Source organism: Melanerpes formicivorus, unplaced genomic scaffold, assembly GCF_026170545.1.
Source record: "Melanerpes formicivorus ecotype bairdi unplaced genomic scaffold, bMelFor1.0.p_v2 SCAF_3, whole genome shotgun sequence".
Classification (NCBI taxonomy): domain Eukaryota; kingdom Metazoa; phylum Chordata; class Aves; order Piciformes; family Picidae; genus Melanerpes; species Melanerpes formicivorus.
Window position 1 is genome coordinate 9,171,241 of NW_027142355.1, and position 23,740 is coordinate 9,194,980.

Genomic DNA, 23,740 nt, shown 5'->3' on the forward strand with positions numbered 1-23,740 from the left:
CTTCACTCTTATATAAATTGCTCTGCTAATGCAAACTTTACATTGGAACAAATAAAACCATAATGGAGTTCTAAAAAGTATGTTATCTCATTAAGTCTAGTATAAAAGTGCAAAACTGTCAGCACTGTACTGCAGTTTTTTATTGTATTGTGAAATTTGTGACCTAAGTTTTTTAAATTATATATGAGCAGTGATCACAAATAGCAAACCTGATTGCAGAAGGATGTTAGGAAGAAGTTGTTCACCATGAGAGACTGGAACAGGTTGACAAGGGAGGTGGTAGAAGCCCCAACCCTGGAAATTTTAAGGGCAGGCTGGATGTGGCTCTCAGCAAACTGATCCAGTGTGAGAGGTCCCTGCCCATGGCAGAGGGGTTGGAACTCAATGATCTTTGAGGTCACTTCCAGCCCTAACAATTCTATGATTCTATGATTCTGTGTTAGGGGTTGGAAGGGACCTTTGACACACATGGTGTTAGCCAGATCTGGACGAATGTTGTCACAAGTGTTTCACTGAAGGTATCTTTGTTTTGAAACATGACATGGCATAAGGATACTGGCTTAAATACACTCACCTTCTGTGTTTGAGCTTGGCATGTACAGGATATGAGTAACTTAGAGTAATTTAAAATCAAGATAAAATCAAAACCCCATCAGTTTGGAGCCTAAACCACAGTTTCATGCAAACCTGATACAGACATATATACAGAAACAATTTCCTTTTGACTGCAGTTGGCTTTAAATGTGACCTGTAACCCACAGAAATCAACATTTCACAATGTATGAACCACAGCAAGTTAAAAATAAAAATGTTTTCAACTGAAAATACATTCTGTGAACTGTAATACTGAAGAGGTTTCCCCTGTCTTGCTGTGTAATGAATTGTCCTTTCTCAAAAGAAAATTGAAATTTGACTGAAGTGTTTGCTGTATTAAACATGGATGATTTATTTTATCCCTTTCTGTCTGAAAGCAGGGATCCATATTCTATGATTGCTTTTATACTGTATTAAGACTTTACCTACAATAGCTTAAAAATAGGAAATAAGTAGGTTTCCAGTAATGCTGTTGTCTCAGCTATGTTATATAAGCTCAGGAGTTTCTTTTCATTTGTCAACAAATGTGTTTCTGAAGTGTTATTGTTCAGACTATATGCATATATATTCCTATCTAGTGATTATTGTCATATCACACAACTATATTGAAAAGGACGAAATCTATATGTAACTGTCAAGGATTTCTTTTGCTTAAAATGTCTGCATTTCACAGCAGCTTGTAAATTTTAGAGACATGGACTTAACACTGAATTTTTATTTTAATCCCATCTCTCCCCTCTCCTCCCTCTAATTCTAATTTCCTCTTTCAGGACATATATTTCTAAAATGTTGTGCACCTTCAAGTCCTAGAAAAGTCAGTTCCAGCATTTGCAGTTCATTTTAACTTCTCTCTGAATTACAGCATGTGTCAAAGTGAAGCCTTAAACAAATTAACAAACAGAAATGGTAGTATGTGTTTGATTGAATATACTATAGTCTCCTCTGTGTCCTTACAGCTCTACAGAAGAGCCAGTTACTTATATGAGAATGCAGTTACTTATATGAGAATGTGAACATTTCAGTATTGAAGGGCAATATGAGGTCCACTTTCCCACCATTTCAGGGTGGAATACATTACAGTTTTGATTGCCAAGAATTGTGGTCGCTAAGGAAGCAAGCCAGTGGTTAATATTGTGTTTCTTTTCATAGAGCTGTACTTTCCCTTCCAGATCAATAAACTGCTCTAAAAATGGCCAATGTTGTAGGCTATACAGCCTAGTCCACTGAATTGCCAAGTGCCTTCATTGCTATTGAATTTGTTGTCTTTTGGAAGTGCTGAACAAGTCCTGGGCTGCAGTTGTGGCCATGAATTATTTGAGAAACAAATTAAATGGCCTACAACTCTCCTTAATTTACCAGAACCACTTGGATACCCTGTTAATTTTATTTAATATAATTGGTAGAGCAAGAAAAGTTACTAACTTTTGTGAGTTGCTCAAAATTTCTCATTTGTATGCTATTCAACCCATATTCACTTATCTTGTTTAAGCTTTACATTTCAATGAGCAAACTCTTTAGTCCTGGCAACTTTTTTCCTATGTACTTCTTACTGTCCTGGTGTCGTTCTTTGCCTTTTTACATTATTTGTTTAATTTTAAACTCTTTTATTTCCTTGTCTTTTTTTCCCTCTTTTCCCTTCTTTCCATGTCTTCATTCATCAACAAAGTTTTCTGTTATATCCAGTTTCTCAATTTTCTATTTCCCCATTCTCTTTCCTAATGACTTACATTTTCTTGTTTTCTTTTGCTTTGTATACTTACCACATCCTCATTGTTACTGATACATACACAGTTTGTCCTGTGTTTGCTCATCTAGCTGTATTTTCATGTGTTTTTCTTCCACTCTAAACCTAAAGAGTCTTATTTTTGTGATGTTATTTTTCATGTGTGCATTGTCTGAGATTTAGTCCAGCAGCTCCTTATGTGCAAGATAAGCTACAATATTGTTAAAAGTATAAAAAGAAAAGACAAAAACCAAAAACCAAACCAACAAAACCTAAAAAGCTCAGCTTGTAACAGGTTTGGCATCATGTCAGAGTTCTACCCTGTGTGTTGATACCCATTAGCATCTATTTCTGAAAAGTAAGGAAAAACAAAGTCAGATGCAAGCATTATAGACACTTGAACACACAGACACACACACTGGAAAAAAGGACTAATCAGAGTCAAATAAGAAATGTGAGCTCTCTTTGTTAACTATTTAGATAGTTTTATGGGGCAATCTGATTAGATAATGGAAATATGTTGATTCCCATCTATCTATTCTATCAATAAAGTGATAGAAATTGTGTTATTTGAGCACGAGCAAAGGTAGAGAGGACAAATAGAATGGAAAGGCAAGAAAATATTGGCTAAAGTGGGAACTGGCATAGAGAAATGCCTTGTTTACGATAAGAAATAGGATTAATAGGTTTATATTAACAAAGATCATTTGTATGTCATGTGTTTAATATAGTGTTGCACTAGACAATCAGAATATGAAAAGAAATGCAGCAGTTTGATGTAGTTATCAAAAATCCAAAATGTAGTCTTTGGGATATTTCAAATATTCAAGGAATATTTTCTAAATGTTTCTTGTATACACAGAGAAGAACTAATGCATAAGGAGAGAGAAACAACTTACCAAACTGCTGTGGTCAAATCTGATCAAGCAAATTGAAGAAAGATAAAAGCAATATACTTTGGCTGATGCAGTGGAGAGCATTGCTCATGCTAGAGCACATGGAAAGGGCTTGGTAGGCTAACTCCTCAGTGAAGACTGGAATAAAACATATTTTATTTTTTATTTTTCCATAGGAATTTTAAGGGCTATACCTCTGGGCAATATGAGAAGAGATAATTAAAGACCCATGTTTGTACAAAATCACATGAAGTAGAGTAATCAAGAATAAAAATATGGTAGAAGTACTAAAATGTTTTAATTATTACTATTAAAAAAAAAAAAAAAAGAAAGTAGAAAGTCTCAGAAACAATTGGTATTAAGATTAAATTTGCTATATTTCCTCACAGGCTTTTGTAACATGATAGGGAAAAGTATTTGCTGACATGAGAGGTCCTCTCCATTTCAGTATCCTCTTGGTTTTTTGCAAGCTAACATAATACTGATTCTTGTCTCCAAAGCTGTAGATATATTTTTTTTAACTGCATGTTAGAGCTGTGAGAGTTTAGTTCTAACTGTTCATCCAATTTGTATTGCATAACCAGTTTTATCAAGGTAAAAACTGAAGTATGAACTTAACTGTGAAAAAAGTTTAATGTTCAAAGTGCAATTTTAGCTTAAATATAATGTCCACTGTGCCTTAAGAACAAAGTAGAATATTACCACTGGCCTGTATAATCATTGTATTTTGACCTTTACTCAAAAATTGCCTTTTACAGAAGACTCTCAAGGGAGAAAAGTAACCTGAAAATAGGTTAGTCTCAGAAGCTAAGAGTTTTGGTTGATTTGGTTGATCTTTGTCTGTCTTTATACAGACATCAGATCCAAAGAATATCCTCGAGATATTGTCCCAGTGATGGAATCATTACATACCTCTAAAATCCAGCAATATAAACAAAATGCTAATTGAATTCAATATAATAAAATATTAAAGGATAAACAACTGTATATTATTTAAAAATTAATACACTTTATTTTTCTGTATAAATTCTTATATTCTGAGAAAATAATGGAAAATCCTCAAAATCTGCAAAAGGAAAATAAAAGTAAGTTGGTTTCCACACTTCTCCCCCACCTCCCAGTGCTTACAATACCATTTTGATAATTGGCAAACCCCAAAGAGAAGCTCCTATTTAGAGGGGTGATGCTGGATAGGATCTCTGGGAATGAAAGTAAACACACATAATCAGAGTTTTTACTTGATTGAATTTGAGTTCAAAATATTTCTGTTTGCAGCTCCAAAAAGGGATATGGCTGAATACAGTGATTTCTTACAACACTACAAACAGGAATGTGTGGATTCTGTGGGAGGACCCGTTTAGACCTTTTTCCTTGCTACCCTGCCCTAGGAGTAACACTGTTACAACTACTGTTCTAATTTTGTAAGTAAAACATGTAGTCTTTTTTGCTTGAGATTTGACGTCGGGAAGTCAGAAAGGATTTGTGATGACCTTTTAGAAATACAGCTGATGGTAATGTGATGGGAAAGTAGGGTAAGATGTGGTATAATGAAGACTAGGAAGATAGTTAAATTGCTTTTTGTCCCATATTATATTCATACTAGAACAGTAATTTGACTGATTCTCTCTCTAAAATTAAAGGAAGAAATATGCTAAGTTGTCTTTGCGTACATCTGAGTCTAGTTCACAAAACACATCCTGAGAAAAAGAATCTTAGAACTGTTTCAGTTGGAAAAGGCTTCTAAGATCAAGCCCAACTGTTGACCTTAAACCACTATGGTCATTAAACCATGTGCCAAATGAATCCCCATGATTCTAGATAGTTAAGACTTCTCCTTTAGATGATGAGGACTTACAGCTATAGGATTTTCTACAGACTTATGTGCACATGCAAAAGGAGAGTGTATTTACCCAAGACAGTGTCAATTAAAGCTATCTCTTTTTATTCAAATGAGCTTCCTCAGAAATAAGAAGCTTTGTAAACATATTAGCTTGGTATGGTGCCCAGGTTAATGGAGATTCATTTAATTTCTGTTGCCTAGATCCTTTTCTGTAACTAACTCTGGCTATAACATGACGGTAATCACAGGCAGAAGTGCTTCTGCAGCTGAATATGGTAGAGATTTTCAGTCTTGATTATTTTCCTGGTGAGTCCAGGTAAGCGCTGAAGAAAAATCAGCTTAAGTTCTTTTTTTTTAATGTTGTGTGACATGTTTCTGAAGAGTTCAGTATGAGAAAAGCCCAATATATTGTAAGACGTATAAACATTTCACAGAAGATAAGAAAATAGACTATTTAGATCATATGTTTGAGTAAAGAGAGTTTGTTATGACTGTTTTGTGTACTAAGCTCTCTGCAATTTCCATCTGGACACAGGATTTCTTTTTTTGCAGAGCCACTTACAGTTTCTGGCTATTTTGTAAGCTTTTAGGGTTATGTCTTTTGCTAAGGTGACCTATTTTGCATCCTTTCTATAAACTGTGGTCAAGTAACACCACCTCATAGGAGAATAGGGAATGGCTTTTTATCACTTCTAGAGTTGTGTATCATCAGGTCAAGGTTGAAATGTGCCAGAGGGAAAATGCATTTGCTGCTTGCACTTTGTTTGCTTTGTGACTACATGAAAGAATTCAGACTCTTGAGATATAATTACAGCAACTTTCACAGACACTAAGTCTGTGCACACAGAGCTTGTGTACTGAAGAAAAAGCTACAAAGACAACAAGTTAAGCCTTGGAATTTTGGTCTAATGGGGAAACTTCACATCCTCCAAGTCTGGGAAGGAAATTAAAGTTCTGTATTCCTTTTAGCTTTGTCAGCCATAGTGGGTATTTGGAAGGGCAGACCTCACTGCAGGTACACAATATTTGTCAATGAACATGTTTATAACCAAAGCTTAAAGCATACAGTTCATTAGCTGATCTCTATAAAAAAACAGCAGTCTAGAATTTGCAGCCTGAAGCTGAGATGTTAATCCTTACCTTTTAGATTTCCTGGACTTCACCATTCTGTGTATTATCTTAAACTAATAACAACATTTTTAAAATTAACACTGTAAAATGTTAGCAAGTTAAGATTTGTTTTTGCTTTTTTTTTTTTTTTTTCAAATGTCTAAAATTGAAATGAGGAAAATTTGAGGGATGTGACTTTCACATCTGAAATCTCACTAAATAGAAAAAAAGCTCCAGTATACAATGATATCATTGTAATAAATGTACAAAAAAGAGAACACAGCTCATTAAGAAAAACATGCAGATGTTATATAACATGCTTTGAAGAATTACAATATGATTTCTGGACTTTTAGCAACATGAAGACAATTGGTAATATAGTGTGTAATAACAATGTTGAAATAACATATTAATTCCTGTACATTTCACCACGATAAGGCATTCAGAACAAAGACTTCCAGCTAAGGAAAAACAAATCCTTTCAGTGGAGAGAAGATATGGGCTTTTATATTAAGATTAGTGTTATCTCTAAGAGGCAAACAATATTACAAAGGATCTGCCTTTGATATATGATACATCATACGTTTTAAAGAACTCGTATTCATTACTTAGGGGATTTATTCTCCTGATGAGGAATATAATTATGCAAAGATACTGCATAATTAGTTGGAACTATCTGCCTCTGCAGTCTTCTCTATATAATGGTAAAATATATATTTGTGGAAAAAATTACCTACCTGAAAGGTGTCCCACTGCTTCAAACATCAGCACTAACAAAATGTGCAATACAAATTAGAACCATTCCAAAGTTCTCAAAACCTGAGTGACATGCTTGCTTTATAGGTGAGAGAGCTGTGATAGATTTCTAGTACTATGGTAGTTTAAATAAATTAAAAAATAGGTAAGCTAAAATAGATCCTAAGAGTGTCATATTGAATATGTTTTTGGGATCAGTTATACTGTTTGCCTTTCTCATCCATCTAAGACTACCAGACACAAGAAACATTATAAGCAGACAATTACAGAAAAAAATAAGCTTATAAGGACATTTTCTTTGTATCATATTTAATTAGTCACTGGTTTATACCCTGAGGTATAAAGGTTTGAATTCCTATTATTTTATCCTACTTAATATTCACAGATGTAAATATTCTCAGTATTCATATCATATCAAATCTCTCTAGTATTTTATTGAGCTGCCTTACCAAATCAACTGGCCATACACATCAGCCCAGTCAGAAAACTCTGGGTGCTCACACAAACATCAAAGAGTGCTAACAGCCTCATGTGGTCCCCTTGAATGAATGTCTGCTAGAAGGAAATGTGCATACATATGTACAATACATACAATGACTGCCTGGGAGCTGGTCCCTAGACCCTTGCTCTGCCTAGCTGTCTCAGTCCCAGACACAAATGCACAAGCACAAATGATTCTCTCAGCTGATGCCTGGGTAGTTGGACTGGACAACTGCTGGTCCTGCCAATACTGAACTGATACTGCCTCTCTCCAGGTGACACACTTACCCTCCTGGCTCCTATGTCACTTTACTATTCTCAGTTTGATATTTGCTAGTGATGTCTGGCGCAGATACCCTTACATGCTCTACTTGTTGACACTACAAACACACAGGCCTTACCATGAGTGATCTGATTCCAGCTAATGGCATTGAGAGCTCCATACAAACAATGTCCAGAGAATAAGTCCCTTCACTCAGGGAAATAGAAACATTTTTATCATAACTCACGGACTGATTCTTCCCTGACTAGTACAAGAATGGGATGACTTCATGTAATGTTCCTGACAGAATGGTGAACTGCTCTACAGATGTTACTGACACCACAAGGGTAAAAATATAGCCACGATATTTTATCTGCCCTAGGTGATCCTACTTTGGTAGGGAGGTTTGACTCAATGATCTTCAGACATCCCTTCCAACACCTACCATTTTATGATTCAATGATATGAATATTCATACTAATATGTATTAGACAACTATGCTTTACTTATTCTGAAACACACAGACAATTTATCCCCAGATATTAAAAAGATACAGTTTCAGTAGGTCTGAGCAGGATAAATCATGTAGCAGCACCGATCAAGGCTTTCACATTTTATCTTAATAAAATGCCTGATATAATGTATTCTGACAATTTTATATTTGTTACAGCTAAATTTTACATTTGATGTTTAATATTCACTTGGGGTTAATAAATACTTTGAATGTGTAAAGCAGTAGTTGACCTTAATTCACCAACCTGCCATGGTCCAGACTGACTTCTTTGATAATTCTTCTACCCTTCTGGTAACACAATAAATACGATGGGAAGTTTGGAACGTCTGTAAGTACATGCAAATAAATGAGAAAGGAAGTTGAATTTGTAAAAAAAAAAATAAATTAAATAAATTAAAATATCTGTTTGTTTGTTTGTTTATATTCTAAGCACACGCTGAAAGACTTTTTTTTGTTTCACTTAATCTACTGCAGGTATCAGACATTTCACAATGAACACTGAGTACCTTAGCTTTTTGGGGGTTAATGCTTAGTGCTTTCATAGCTGACTAGTTTCATCAAAAATGGTATTGTAAGAGTCTAAATTTAATTTTCCATTACCTTGATATGGAATAGCTGGGGGATTGGGAAAGAAATAGAAAATCCTATTCACACACTGTGAAATTTTCCCTTTTCTGAAATTAGAGATTATATTCTGGGGAAAAAAAAATATAAGAAAGAATAAAGAAAGAAGTAGTTTATCAATGTTATCCTAGAATATGACTTTTTGCTGTAACACTTCTTTTAAGTAGCTTAATATATAATGCTGCATTTTTACTCTTGATTATGGTTTGTGGTTGTTTTATAAAATCATCATCCTGGGAGGATTCCACTTGAAGATGCAGTTGATTAAAATACTGAGAAAGCATTATGCAATAACATTTTAAAATAGTATTTTTCCAGTTCCAAGACTTCCAGTTGCAGTACTATACATGTCCATAGTAGGCTTTTTGTTTCTTATTTTGATTTATTTATTTATAGTCAATAGTTGGCTTTGTTCTTGAGCACACCTAACTCTAGTAAAGTTGTAATCCTGTCAATCTTTATTTTGGGCATTCTTTAAAGACCAGGACCTTCTAGAAAACTTTTGAAGAGAAAATTATAATAAGCATCATAAAGAAGAATTTTCAGGTTGTGCAACAACACACCATTCTATTTGCACTTTTAAATGTATTTATCGACAATATAATTTTCCTAGATTTTGTGTGTTGTTATAAAGATCTAGTGCTTGCTTGATTTTGGAACACAGAACTTTATCAACATTTATTAGCAAGAGAAATTGTCACCTGTTTTCCTAAATCTCCTCACTATTCCATGACAAATTCAGTCCCTTTCTGGAAAAATGTTAGTCTTCTATGCTTTAAAGTTTAAAATTCCTCAAACTGAAGCCTTCAAATATCATCCAGATATGAAAAATTACCAATGATGTGAACATGTTGACTACCATATTCAGAGACACATTTTTGGATCTATATATTCATTTTCTTTGCCAAACAATGTTATAAAAACCCAAGAAGAATAGACAATAAGCTAGATCATCTCATATGTTCCTTAGATTTCCTAACATTGTCTGTTGTGCTGTTAAAAGCGGTTTGTTTGCTCAGGCTTAGAAGACATTATTTGTACAGCTAATGTCAAACCAAATAAACTGGAAGAGATACACTGTCTGAAGAGTGCTCGAGAGTGTTTCCTATCTTTTTCTTCTGCTTTGAAACAGTTGTACATACCAAATGTGTTTATTTCCAGTGCCCTGGTTTATCAGATGATGTGTTCCAGAAATGCTGAAAGAAATGGAATAAACCCAAAAATTATATGCTAGCAGATCAGTGCAGTTAATGAAGAAGATGACAGTATTAAAGAAAAAATAAATATTCTGCCTGGGCAATGTGGGCAATCTCCTGAAAAAAACAGACTTCCTGGCTCCTGCTCCATTGCATGGTTCAGGGCATGTTTGAGGCTTTTGTCCCTTCAGGACACTGCCAAAGCAGGATCATTTAGGGTAGTCCACAGGAATGCATACAGGTGGGTTTTGAGAAGGGGACTCCACAATTTTCCTGGGCAGCCTGTTCCAGTGTTCTGTCACCCTCATTGTAAAGAAGTTTCTCCTCATGTTGAAATGAAATTTTCTATGTTCAAGTATGAACCAGTTGTTCCTTGTCTTATTACTGCACCACTGAAAAGATCTTGGCCCCATCCACTTGACACCCACTCCTCAGGTATTTATACACATTGATGAGATCCCCTCTCAGTCTTCTCTTCTTGAGACTAAACAGCCCCAGGGATATGAGTTTCTCTTCATAGGGGAGATGCTCAAGTCCCCTAATCATCCTAGTGGCTCTCCATTGCATTCTCTCCAGCAGTTCTCTGTATCTCTTGAATTGGACCCAGTATTCCAGGCATGGTCTCATCAGGGCAGAGTAGAAAGGTAGAAGAACTTCCCCAAACCTGCTGGACATTCTTGATGCATCCCAGGATACCATTGGCTCTCTTATTTTCATATTATTCTAGGTATTTTTACATGAGCCAGCAGTGTGCCCAGGTGGCCAAGAAGGCCAATGGCATCTTGGTGTGCATCAGGAATAGTGCGGCCAGCAGGAGCAGGGAAGACATTGTGCCCCTGTACTCAGCACTGGTTAGGCCACACTTTGAGTAGTGTGTCCAGTTCTGGGCCCCTCAATTTAAGAAGGACATTGAGACTCTTGAACATGTCCAGAGAAGGGCCACAAGGCTGGTGAGAGGCCTCAAGCACAAGCCCTATGAGGAGAGACTGAGGGAGCTGGGATTGTTTAGCCTGGAGAAGAGGAGGCTCAGGGGAGACCTTATTGCTGTCTACAACTGCTTGATGGGAGGTTGTAGCCAGGAGGGGGTTGGTCTGTTCTCCCAGGCAATCAGCACCAGAACAAGAGGACACAGTCTCAAGCTGTGCCAGGGGAAGTTTAGGCTTGAAGTGAGGAGAAAGTTCTTCACAGAGAGTTGTTAGTTATTGGAATGGGCTGCCCAGGGAGGTGATGGACTCACCATGCCTGGAGGTGTTCAAAAAGGGATTGGACGTGGCACTTGGTACCATAGTTTAGTAGTCATGAGGTTTTGGGTGATAGGTTGGACTTCATGATCTTTGAGGTCTTTTCCAAACTTATTGATTCTGTGATTCTATTCTATGATTCTATGTTCACTTGATCTCACTAGGAGAAAAATCAGTCCTTAGCTGCTCAGAACAAACCATGGTGGTAGAGACACAGTGATATATCTCTAGTACATAGTGTTATAGCAATATTTTTTAACACTGTGTTTTGGAATTTGGCAGTTAGAATTTAAGGAACAATCAGAAAAGTGTTTTGTAGTACAAAATACAGTGACAAGTTAGAAAGAGTGTACAGTTCAATATGAGGCATCTTAAAATGGAATGAGGAGTCTGAGGTCAGCTTAGATTTCTGGTAGGAACAGATTTGTGTACTTATTTGGAATGACTAAGATAATTATTCAATAAGAGACTTTTGAGAAAAAGCAGTAGTGGAGTGTCTGAAGAACTAAGGATTTTTCTGAGAGTGATGGACCAGATAGGAGAGTACAATAACAAAAGAAGGAGAAAAGAAAGAGAAATGAGAATATAACTATTAAATGTTAAACAAGTATTAACTACAAAGGAAGTAAATGGAGTTCTAGTAGAAAACAGGAAAAAAAGAAAAACAGAATGTGGTACATGCTGGAACACACCCATACTAGTATGTGACTGGTAGACATCCTGAGATGTTTTGGAGTAGTATGGCTCATGGGATGCAGTCAGGTTTGCAATAGACTGTGTAGTGTAAAGGATTTAGAGAATACCATACATGCAATGCAGAAGTTTCTTTTTGCCCCACATCCCAAATCATGACTGGCATACACAGTACAGACCAGCAAGGCAGCTTCAGCCCTGCTGTGGCACAGCATTAGATAGAAGCACCATGGCAGAAGAATGAATGTGAACTTCATACTCTGGACCTGGGCATATGTGAACACTGATGTTGCTAAATACCTGTCTGATAAAACAATATTGCAGAATATTTAAGATGCTTATACTTAAAGATAACTATCTAGTAGGACAGCTTGAATGGTGACCATATATCACATCCTTTCATAAATTATAGTACCTGACAGCGTCTCCTCTGCCTGACTTCTGTCTCTGAACCTACTGACTATTCCATGGCTGCACTCTCCATATAGGTGGTTAGTGCTAAACTGCCTGTTGGAAGTTCTCTGGTGCCAGGAACTCTTGGGAGAATGCTTGCTGGCACAAACTATGCAGAAACTGTGCTAATTGTAGGACCATGCTCAGGCTCTGGCAATGTTTTTTTTAACTTGGGCAGCTGTCTAATCCCGGGTTCTTTTTCAAGCTAGAGCAGGAACAATTGTCATTGTGTCATGGGGCCACTGCACATTAGGCTCAGAAAATTGTCTAGCAATTCTGGCAGCATTACTAATGTACTTCCTTTTTAGATGTTACTTTATTTGTGTTTTTTAATATTTTTTTTCAATAATATTTAGTTTTATTTAATTCTGAATTATAACTAGTTTCTAGGGAAGATAGACATTGTCAGTGGAGAAAATGCTGTTGGTCCCCAAGGGAACACAATGAATATTTGAGGGAAGGATCCGACCAAACGAGAGGGAGCAGTCAGTCCAAGAAAGCACAGGCTAGCCCTTTATTAATACCTCAGAGAAACCATGACTGAAGTTTCATTTCTTAGCAGTTTTACTCTAACAACTCTTATACTCAGAAAGGCTGGTGGTACTGAAAATCATTAGCACACAATTAAAATAGATCCTACTTTGCAGATGTACATACAAAAAATATAAAGCATACTGAATTAAATGGGTTTTTAAAGATGTGTTCTTAGCTCTTGTAAAAGCAAGTTTACCCAGCAGTAAGTTTTAAGTGGCTTGAGAGCATCCAGGCTCCTGGGAGTTTGCCTCCTGGTGCCCAGGGTCTAACAACCACAACTGGTGAAGTAGGGAGAAGCTCCTAGGAGCTGCTAGGCAGACATGGTCAGAGCCAACTCATGGCTCAGGGGAACCACTTTTAGATGGAGCTCTCTCCTGAGCCTGCATGATCTAGAGCTCAGCCGACCTCAAAGCCATCGCCCTAGCCATTGGCCTTGCTCAGCTGGGTCCACATGCAAGCCAGTATCCTGGCATTGTCTTGGCCCATCCCCAGAGATGTGACTGATGCCCAAGGCTGTGGCTGCACCTCTGCCACCAGCTGTCCTGCTCCTGGCTGGGGGTAATATGCCCTGGCTACCAGGACCTGCTCATCTGACTCTACAGGGGAAGCATCCTTACAGTAAGCCTGACATTTCACAAGTTTGTTCATGCGGTGTGGCAGTTCAAGGTGGGTGCCTCCTGCTGCTGCCACACGGGTTGCACCTCTGGTGCCCTGGCTGTCCAGCCCAGTGGGTGGACACAGGAAGCTGTGTAGTTCATTCCTGTAATGTCTTGCTCCCTACAAATCCATCTGCAAGGTCTCACTGTTCCTCTTTCTTCCCTTGGTGCTGCTGTGGGAGATGCTCCCTATCTGGTAATGGAAGGGAAGTTATCTCAAGGCCTCTTGGGCCTGGCTAGGCCTAATGCCAGGAGGAGAAGGGGGAAGGGCAGTCTCAGATATGGCCAGCTGAGATTAGCCTAACAGTGGAGGGGGGAAAGAAAGAGCCCTGGGTGTTTTGGGTGTACCCTCAAGTAGGGAGAAGGGGAGTGATGGGAGGCTTCTGGGTATGCTGTGTGGGACTCTGTATGCTTTGGGATCCCTTTTGTCACTGTGCTTGTAGCTCTCTGTAAAACACTCACTGCTTTTCCATTTAAACTTTCCATCACTTCTGCAATCCATTTGTCCGAGTCTCATTTTTTTCTGCCCCAGTGGGAGGCAAGAGAGGATCTGCCTTCAAACTGGCGCATGTGGACAGTTGTTTATACTGCCACAAGCTACAGTGTGATGCCCTTAACAGCCAGTGGTGCATTTCAGGAAATCCCATGGCAAACGTTTGTGAGAGAAAGCCACGTGCTCTACTGTCATTCACCATATGTGCAGTTTAGGAGGCCTCTCCTGATTCAGTTTGGTGACTAGTACTTTCTTTTTTTTTTACTTTGTGTGACCCAGAAAGACAGAATTAAAAATTACATTTTAAAATTCCCCTGAGGGAAAAATCATCTTTAGCAGCATCTAATCCAGACACCAGTGGGATATTTTTCTCTATTCAAATACTGCTGAAATTTAAACTTCTTTAAACACAAGTGAAGAAGAGATTTAGGGGGGCATTTAATGGGAACCTGTGTATGTACATGCAATAATTTCTGTTAACTGAAAGGTAAAAAGATTTATAAGATCTGAGATATTTTTATGGTAATTCCAAAAATGTAACCTTTTCACTGTTTCTCAGTTTGTTTAATGTGATATTTTCCCTTTCATAGTGAATAAATGTAAGAAATGACCTTTAGTTTTAACTTGATCAACTTGATTATTCATCATTAAAATGCTGTTTGTCACCTTCCATATGGAAAGTAGGTAAATTTAGCCAGACAGTGGGGATGTGTTGTTCATGTTAAAAACTCACCTCTACATTGATTATATAAGAAATTTTCTTTAGAAATAATATTACAAAAATATTTTGCAAATCGGTAATTGGGAATTTCATACTGAAATCTACCACTGCAGACATTTTGAAGAGGGAAAAAAGAAGCTCTTATAAAGCTAAATGCTTGCATAATTACCAGCTAAAAAACAGGTTCATGTTTTACATTTGGTAAAGTATTAATTATTTCTCATCCATGTCATTCTTTATCTTTACAACACTTGACCTATGGATAGTTATTCCACTAAATTTTTATGCAGCAACTAATAAACATGAACAATTTACCTTAAGTAAGGAAAATTCCCATTAGCTGTATACTGCTCCTGACAACATTTCTAAGGTTTTAGAATTAATTTAAAATTATTCCAGAAATACTACCCTGAATTTTAGGGTTTGGTCTGCCTCATGGCATTTTGAAATTAAGAGGTGTCCTTAATATATTAACAGACTAGTAATAAACAATGGAGAAATATAGTTGCACTTTGAAGGTACAGAAAATCAGTTAAATTTAGTGACAAATAAGTTTGCTGTTGTTAGAAATACAGGGATGGGCAAAAGATGGTCATCTGTTTTTCCGCTTCTGGAATGAAATCCAGTAAAAAAGAAAATCATCTTTCAGGCTATACAGTGACCATATAATTAAAATTTGGTGTAGTTTCTATGCCCAGGTACCTTTGGTACTTCTTTATCCTGCACAGTTTGGAAGACTGCATAACCACTCTAGAGTTGCATGGGGTTGCTGTGACCCAAGTGCAGTACCTGGCATATGGCCTTATTAGACTTTATACAACTGACCCTGGCTAATCAATCCAGCCTGTTCAGTTTCCTCTGCAGAGCCTCCCTACCTTCAAGGAGATCAACACCTGCACTCAAAATCACACAGAATCACAGAATCACCAAGGTTGGAAGAGACCTCAAAGATCAAGTCCAACCTGTCACCACAGACCTCATGACTAAATCATGGAACCAAGTGCCATGTCCAATGCCCTCTTGAACACCTTCAGGGTTGCCTGCAAATTTACTGAGGGAGCATTCAATCTCCTCATCCAGATCATATATAAAATATTAAAGAAGATATCAAACAAAACTGGCCCCAAACATGAGTCCTGGGGAGCAAGATGTCTCAGAGAAGATAAACATGCTTATATAATATGATGCAATCCAGTGTTTCTAGGCTATTTTTTTGGTGCTTTGTTTGTTCCTACTTTAGCTTTTCCTTCATTTTACTCCCTTCATCAGATTTAATAGAAGTGGTTTATGTCTGATGAGTCTGTGGCCTGCTGAAACAACACATCAGAACATAGTTTATGAAATGACTGTTTCTATTGTTTTTTCATGTCTGCTTGCATCTGTACTGAGAAGACTATGGCCTTTAAAATTGTTTTAGATTAAAATATTAGTAACTGTCATAACAGAAGTATATTTTAAAGAAATAGCATTTTCTTTACTTAAGTGTTAATTGCTTTATTTATTTGTCTTCCCTTCTTTCTAGATGGCCTTTTCATTGGCGTGAATAATGCACTATAGAGTTATAAAATAAAGTTCAAACAGATTTTCAGAAAAGATTTTGAAATAGAAATAAATCAGGAACACTAGTTATGTATCAGGCAGCACTTTCTTTGATACTTGGAGTAGAAAAGATCAAATTCTTGCTCAGCTCTCCTCTATAGCTGCATTGTTTTCAGACTATTTGTAATCAATACTATAATCAGTGGCAGAAATGTTATGTCAGGTAACATACATTTCACAGTGGAGAATATTAGCTTGGATTACAGAGCGTTTAGCCCTTCCACTTTGACAACCATTTTCAGCTTTTCCTTCTCCACACAGCAATGATTCTCTCTGCATTAATCTGTGAATACTTTTGAGAGCTCAGATTGCTGCGCTGCAGGCAAAAGTCCAGACTAATTAAAGGAAAGGCTGTACTTACTAAAACCAAGTTCATCTAAGTAGTGATTACCATAAGAGAGGATACAGTCTCAAGCTGCGCCAGGGGAGGTTCAGACTCGAGGTGAGGAGGAAGTTCTTCACCGAGCGAGTCATTCGGCATTGGAATGGGTTGCCCAGGGAGGTGGTTGAGTCATCGACCCTGGAGGCGTTCAAGGGGAGATTGGACGTGGCACTTGGTGCCATGGTCTAGTCATGGGGTCTGCGGTGTCAGGTTGGACTCGATGATCCTCGAGGTCCTTTCCAACCTAAGTGATACTGTGATACTGTGATACCTATGGAAAAATAACTAGACAAGCACATATACTGTTTCCCTGAAATGCTTCCCAGCCTTCAGCTGTGTTCAGGTCAGTGTAATTCATGAGCCTAGCGTGATTTGTCTGTTTACTAACTTTTCAGCTGATCTTTCTTTCAAGTCTTTGTTCAGCCTCTGCTTCAATTTATGTACTTTTCTTGCACTTTGCATAGATTTTGGCACACTGTTCCACCAGTCTAATACCCATTCAAAAATACAATCATTTACTTGTTTTGAATTTGATTCCTGTTAGCTTTGGATGATGGCCCATAATTCTTTTGTGAAAAGAGACAATGAATTGTTGACCCCTATCAACCTTCTCTACAGCACTCCTGATTTTGTAAGCCTCTATTACATCTGTGTAAACTGCCTCTTGCTCAGGTTGAAAGGTCCCATCCCAATCCATTTTTCATATGGAATTGCCTGCTCAAATGGGAGTTGAACATACCTTTGATAATCCTTGCTACCTTTCTCTGATTTTTTTTCCAGTATTAAAATCTCTGTTCTTTACTTCTGTATCAGTCATTTCAGAGTTCTGTTGCAAATTATTTAACATTATGTTCTGTTAATGCTTCAATTACATACATTTTATATGTATTTTGTTCAGTCTTGGCTGATGTTATCAACCCTGATTAGTGTGAAGATGCAGGTGACATCAATGAAATTATGACTGTCTAGCAAAAGGCAGCAAGTATATTCACACTAAATTATTTCCATGAGGCATTTAGTATCATAGTTGAAAGGGATGATAACAGATTACAAAGCATATTTTCTCATCAGAATTAATATAATTGAGGGGAGACAGATATAGAACTTTGAATATAAGTTTAAATACCTAGTATATATGATGTGGAGGGTGGTGTGGCAGAGGGAAGATCACAGCTGAAGAAGATGACTTTTCACTTCTTAGAAATGATTATGGCTCTAGAAGATCTTAGCCCCTTCAGACAGAAAAAATGCAGAGATGGTAAGTATTCAGCCTAATAGATGAGGAAGCTGGAATCAAAGGAGCATCTCCTCAAGTTGACAATTCTGATTTTTCTGATCCTGTCTCTGCATCTTAAACACTGCATTCACAAAAACCATAATTAAGTTATATGCATTTCTTTAGTATTTGCAAATGTCCCCATCTCTACATACAATCTTACTATAAAAAATGGTTGTCCTTGTACTGATTTGTTTTCAGTTTTGTCATGAACACGTAGGGTATAACTATATTCCTCTGAGAGGCTTCCATGCCTGATTCCAGGAAGTCACTGGTCCTTGCTGAGCCGGGACACATTCCTTTTTGCTTATGCTACAAGACTTTTGAAGGGCTTTCTGCTGCTGTGGTTTTAGATGAAGACTTTATTGTTAGTTTTCATTCTTTTTGGTATGTTCTTCTCAAAGTCTTTATTGAACACAGTTGTATTTTTCATATTTAACTTGTCAAAATCTATGAGGCTTTTAGTTTTCCTCCTTTGCATACAACATTTTAAAAAGTTCTGGTTTCTAATACCATCTTTTACTTTGCTGAATATCCATGCTGGTTTTATTTTTTTCTTTTTTATTTTTTCAATCTTGTTTATTAAATGATATGCAATGTTGCTGTGTTTGATGCGTGATATACTTCAGAAATTTCCAAGCTGCTGGGGAGGGTTTAATTCTTTTAGCTATCTATTCTGACTGCCTTTTAAGACGATTCCTCGTTTTCACACAGCTTTATTCTCTGAAGTAAAGCACAATGGTAATACATCTTTTGGTCTTCATTGATTCTGTTGTGCTGTTTAAATACAGTCAGATCAGTTTTACATGTTGGTACTTCTGCTCTAAGTTTTTGTAAGCTTTGCCCTGTAAGACTTTGAACTACGTTCTACACATTAGTCTCTAACACAATTAGAGCTTTCAACTCCTTCTGTAATGGGAAATGTTAGTTTGAATTCCTCAAGTTGAAAAGAAAGTTGAATTTAACACTCCAGTGTATGGATGAACTTTCTAACAATCAAGATGTTGTATAAAGACATGCAACAATTCTCCCTATGGATATTTATAAAACGAAAATAGTTATCCTTGTTGAAGGCTTTTGAAAAAAACAACAAAAAACCCACAAAAACACAAATATGGGACATCCCTCCCAGGAAAGAACTGTAGGTGGAGTGTATCTGGGAAAAAAACAGGCTTTTGTAGATAGATACCTGACCTAACATCTAAATCGTGGAAGGTAATAGTATTTTGCACACTTCGGTATGCTCATTTTCTTTTCTAGGCTGGCTCTAGGTGGCTTCCTGCTTGCTGCCCTAGCTACTTCAAATAGTCTTACAAGTAGATATTTAAATAAACTGTCAATTCAAATAGCCATTTCTACCTTTCTCAGTACACTGAACAGAAATTTTACTACGGGAATTGAACTCTGGGTTCTGGTTTCTGTGAAGAGGCATAGACATCTGAACACTTTTTCATACGCATTTTAAACACCTAAGTCTTATAGAACTTAGCTTTTGACTTTAAACTCCATGTTAGCCAAACAGTAATTGAAATATATTCTTGTTAGGGAATATATTTCCCAGGGAACCTAACCTAAAATGTTCCATTAAGAACATTTTAATAAACAAGTTTTCATATTCAGATATTTTAATTTATGGAATATAACTGCTATAACATTTGAAACAGAATGATAATAGTAGTTTCTAACTTTACCTACCTGAATGTTGTGATATAATCAGCATTGCTAATAACAACATTTGAATAAAAAATAGGTTTCTAGGACCTCAGAAATTTATACTATGCTGTATAAGCTGGCTTTCATTTCCTGTCAATGATTCAGTCATAACAGTTCAGGAAAATCTAGATCATCAAAATCACAAGTGCTTCTGCAGTGGTATGGTCATACTACGAACGAGTTTTATCAAGAGGGATGCTACTGTGGCTATGTAATGACTCTGATATGAGTTAGTGACATAATGAGACACAGTCCAAAGTCAGTTTTAACTGTTAATCTTATGTAAAAATTGAAATATAATTTTGCATGGCAAAGTTGTTACAAAACCAATTGCAAATGTTCTTTAATCCTGACAATTGCACTTTTTGAATCAAAATGTGCAGCATGGGATTTACCAGAGGACAACTGTAAAAGTAAAAAGAATATTTTCCTACACCAAGTATGCCTAACTGTGAAATACAAAACTAAAATGTAAAAGGAATTCCTGACATTAAGAGTCTTACAAAAAGGGGCTCTGATTTAAAAGTTTCTGAAAGACATTTTCTTTAATAGGTCCCTAAAGTTATTTACTTTAATTTACTGTACACTAAATTTGGGATAAAGCTATGGTTAAAGGTAGAATTTGCAATAAAATGTTTAACGGCTTTTGGATTTCAGACAGTGCAAGACAGTAATATCTACTTAGTCACACACTGTGTTTTACTGCAGTGGCTTATTTCAGTCTGATCACCACCATAAAAATTCACACCTATCACAATCCATTTGGACTTTTGTTTATTTATATATTTCTCTTTTCCAATCCTCTCGTTTTTATATTTTCACCTTTTTGGAAGCAGTTATTGGATACAGTGCTATGAACTGTGAAATAATATATATTTCTTCATTTGTTTACTTTAAATTCTCAACACTTTTTTGTAATGCCCTAAAATCTGTAAAAATGTAGCATTTCATTTCATTCTAAAAATATTGAAGCCTCTCCTTTCAAAGATCAAGACAGAAACTTTTGTAAGGAACTGAGAGCACATCTTTTCAACTGAAGGAATCCATGCCTTGGGTAAATAATATTTCCATTATTAAATGCTGCACTCTTGAACGTTTTACAAATAATGAAGGACTGAATCTTCTGTTCTTTTTATCTTTAAGAATCTGAAGGATTCTCAGCCTATAAATAAGGTAGTGTTTGAAATGGAGAGAAACAGAACATAGCATTTAGTAAATATTATCCCTTTAGGAACAATGAAAATGAAATGCAGAGAATTTGAAGTAACTGCTCCAAACCATGTAAAGTCAGCATTACAATTATGGCTGGAAAGCATGCTGCTCTGCCTCTTCAGTGTTCAGTCCGTTGGCTTTTTCTGTCAGGAGTGGTAAATCCCTGCTTTTGCCTTCTGGTTATGAAGCACTTCATAAGACATTAGAAGCCTTTGAAATTACTATCCAGGCAGTAAGTTGCTCTGCTAATAGATTTTGGTTTTAGTTCAGCAAGGCTAGCCTTTGAATAAGCTCAGCCTATATTTTGAATTATAATTTCTTGGCCCTATTATTATGATGCTATGAAAAAGCACACTCTGTTTCAGTAGTTTCCTCTTATAGTACTGTGCTGTTGCTTTTAATCCTCACCTTGTGACTTCTTGTTAAAGTCCATTCTCCTTGCAGCAGGGACAAATGCTCTAGGCAAGATTCTCAGAACAACACATGATCTCAGGTATATGGAGATCTGGGGAATCTGGCATGCCACTTCAACATGTCAAACAGCAGAGCTGCTCCACAGACAATACCAGATCATTGAAACTACAGCATTTCTAAAAATGTAAATGATCTCTATGCCCTTAGTCTGTTAGTAACTAAAATGTTCTGCTTCCTTCTGACCTCTCAAATGAACTGACCTTCTGGTAGCTTGTTTTATTACAACTTGAATCAGCTAAGTCCCCCTTTGACTGCCACAATTCCTTGATAACACCTAGAGTATAGTTTTTTTTTTTTTTTTTTTTTTTTTTTTTTTTTTCTTTTTCCCTATAAATGAACACATTGACACTAGAGATCCCTGGACAACAGGAAATGTAACAGCAAAAACTTTCAAGGATTTTGGGCCATCCAAATAAATTTCTAAATATCAGCTGAATGTCTACAATTCTCACTTTTTTCTTCATGTTGAAGAGTTCCTATCCAAGAGATTACTTCTCTACCAATATAATGAATATTCTGTCTATAGTCTATATTCTGACTATAGTCTTTCAAAATTGTTTACTGAGTTCAAGAACAATGAATTTGTGAAAGGAAGAAGACAGAAGGTAGAATTTCTCAATAGCCGCCCCATGGCTGAAGTGTACTTGTGCAGGAGAAAGACATGTTTGCAACCGACCTCCTTTTTGTTGCTCTCTTGCATTCACTGAAGTACAAAGTTTTATATGCATACATATACAAATATATGTATTGTATACAAATAGTGCATACCCTCATAAATCAACATTAAAACAAGTTAACTGTGTGGTATGCAAAGTAAAAGAGACAGTGCATACTTTTAAATATCAATTAAGAACTGCAAACTGTTCTGATTCAGTAATACTCATTCTATGATTAGGCAAGGGTGAAACAGATGTTGCAAATTTGCCAGATGTAGGAAATGGACAATAAGGAATTGTGTTTGCCAGTCAAATCTCTCAAATATATTGTCACTTCCGCTCAGTTACTTCCTTCATTGTAACACTGTAAGGGAATTACCACATCTTGTGACCACTATATAATAGACATTTACATCCTTATATGCATAGATTTAAATTTAGCTGGAAAATAGCTGAAATTTAGCAAGCCAGTGACAGAAGCCTTGCACAACACAGTCAGGAAAAGTGGCTGACAAGGAAGAGAGGTTGTTTTTTTTTTGCTTGCAGAAGAGCATGGCACATGTAGCTGAGCTGCTACCATCAAGACAGTTTTGAGCACAATGAAAGATACAAGAAAGGTATAATCAGAGAAAAGAGCTATAATTTTCCAGAACAAGATAGGGAGATTGAGAAAGGACTATTTAACAAGACAAAAGAGCACTCCATTTCAGTGCCCGGCTTACACGTTCATGCACAGACATTACCTCTTTGGAAGAAAGCTCCTCTTGGCAGATTGCTTCTGGCAGGTGGGGATGGAAAGGAGCCATCCTGTGACAGAGCAGGCTTGCAGTCCCCCTGCCACCACATCTCAGCTTTGGACAATGCCTACATTTAAGGGAGCACACCCATTGCTTGTCTCCTCACTCCTCACTTTGCTATAAGCAACCCTGCTGAGGCTTCCGGCCCTGGAAATATCATGCCTGACCCATCTTTGTACTGGCCACCTCCTCACCCTCTTTGTCCCTCTGGCATCTTCTATATTGCCTGAAGAGGTAGGCTGTGGCACTCTTTGCTTCACACAGTGCAAAAATATGTGTAGATATGATTTTAAGGCAGTTAGTGTGATTATACAGAGATTTCTTCCACATTGTCCTTCAGAACCCTCTAAATGTACCATAGATTTACTAAGTGCCAGCTTTTCTCCTAACAGGGCTAACAAGGCTGTTAAGATCGTCTTGTGTGTTTTAGTAGACTGTAAAGGAACAGAAATGCACACATGATGATGGACTCTTTTGGATAGACTGGAGCATGTACTAAACAAAATTTAATAGAATTATAGGGGAGTTAATGCTTATGAAAAATACAACCAAAATAGAGCTCTTTGGCCTTACATAGTGGCTCCTAATGTAAATAAGAATACCAAAAGATAGGGATGGAAGATAAACAAAAAGTGATATATCAGAAGTGCTCTGTGAATGCAGCAAATTTTCAGAGAGCAAGACAGTTAGAGCTCTCTGAAAATGCACATTTGAAAAAGGAGATCCATATTTAATTATATAGAACATCCTCGTACAAGATCTTTTTCAACACTCTAAGGGGAGGAATGCAGACTGACAGGTGAGGAAGCTTAAGTAAACTCAATCAAATTGCAAGAACTTGTTCT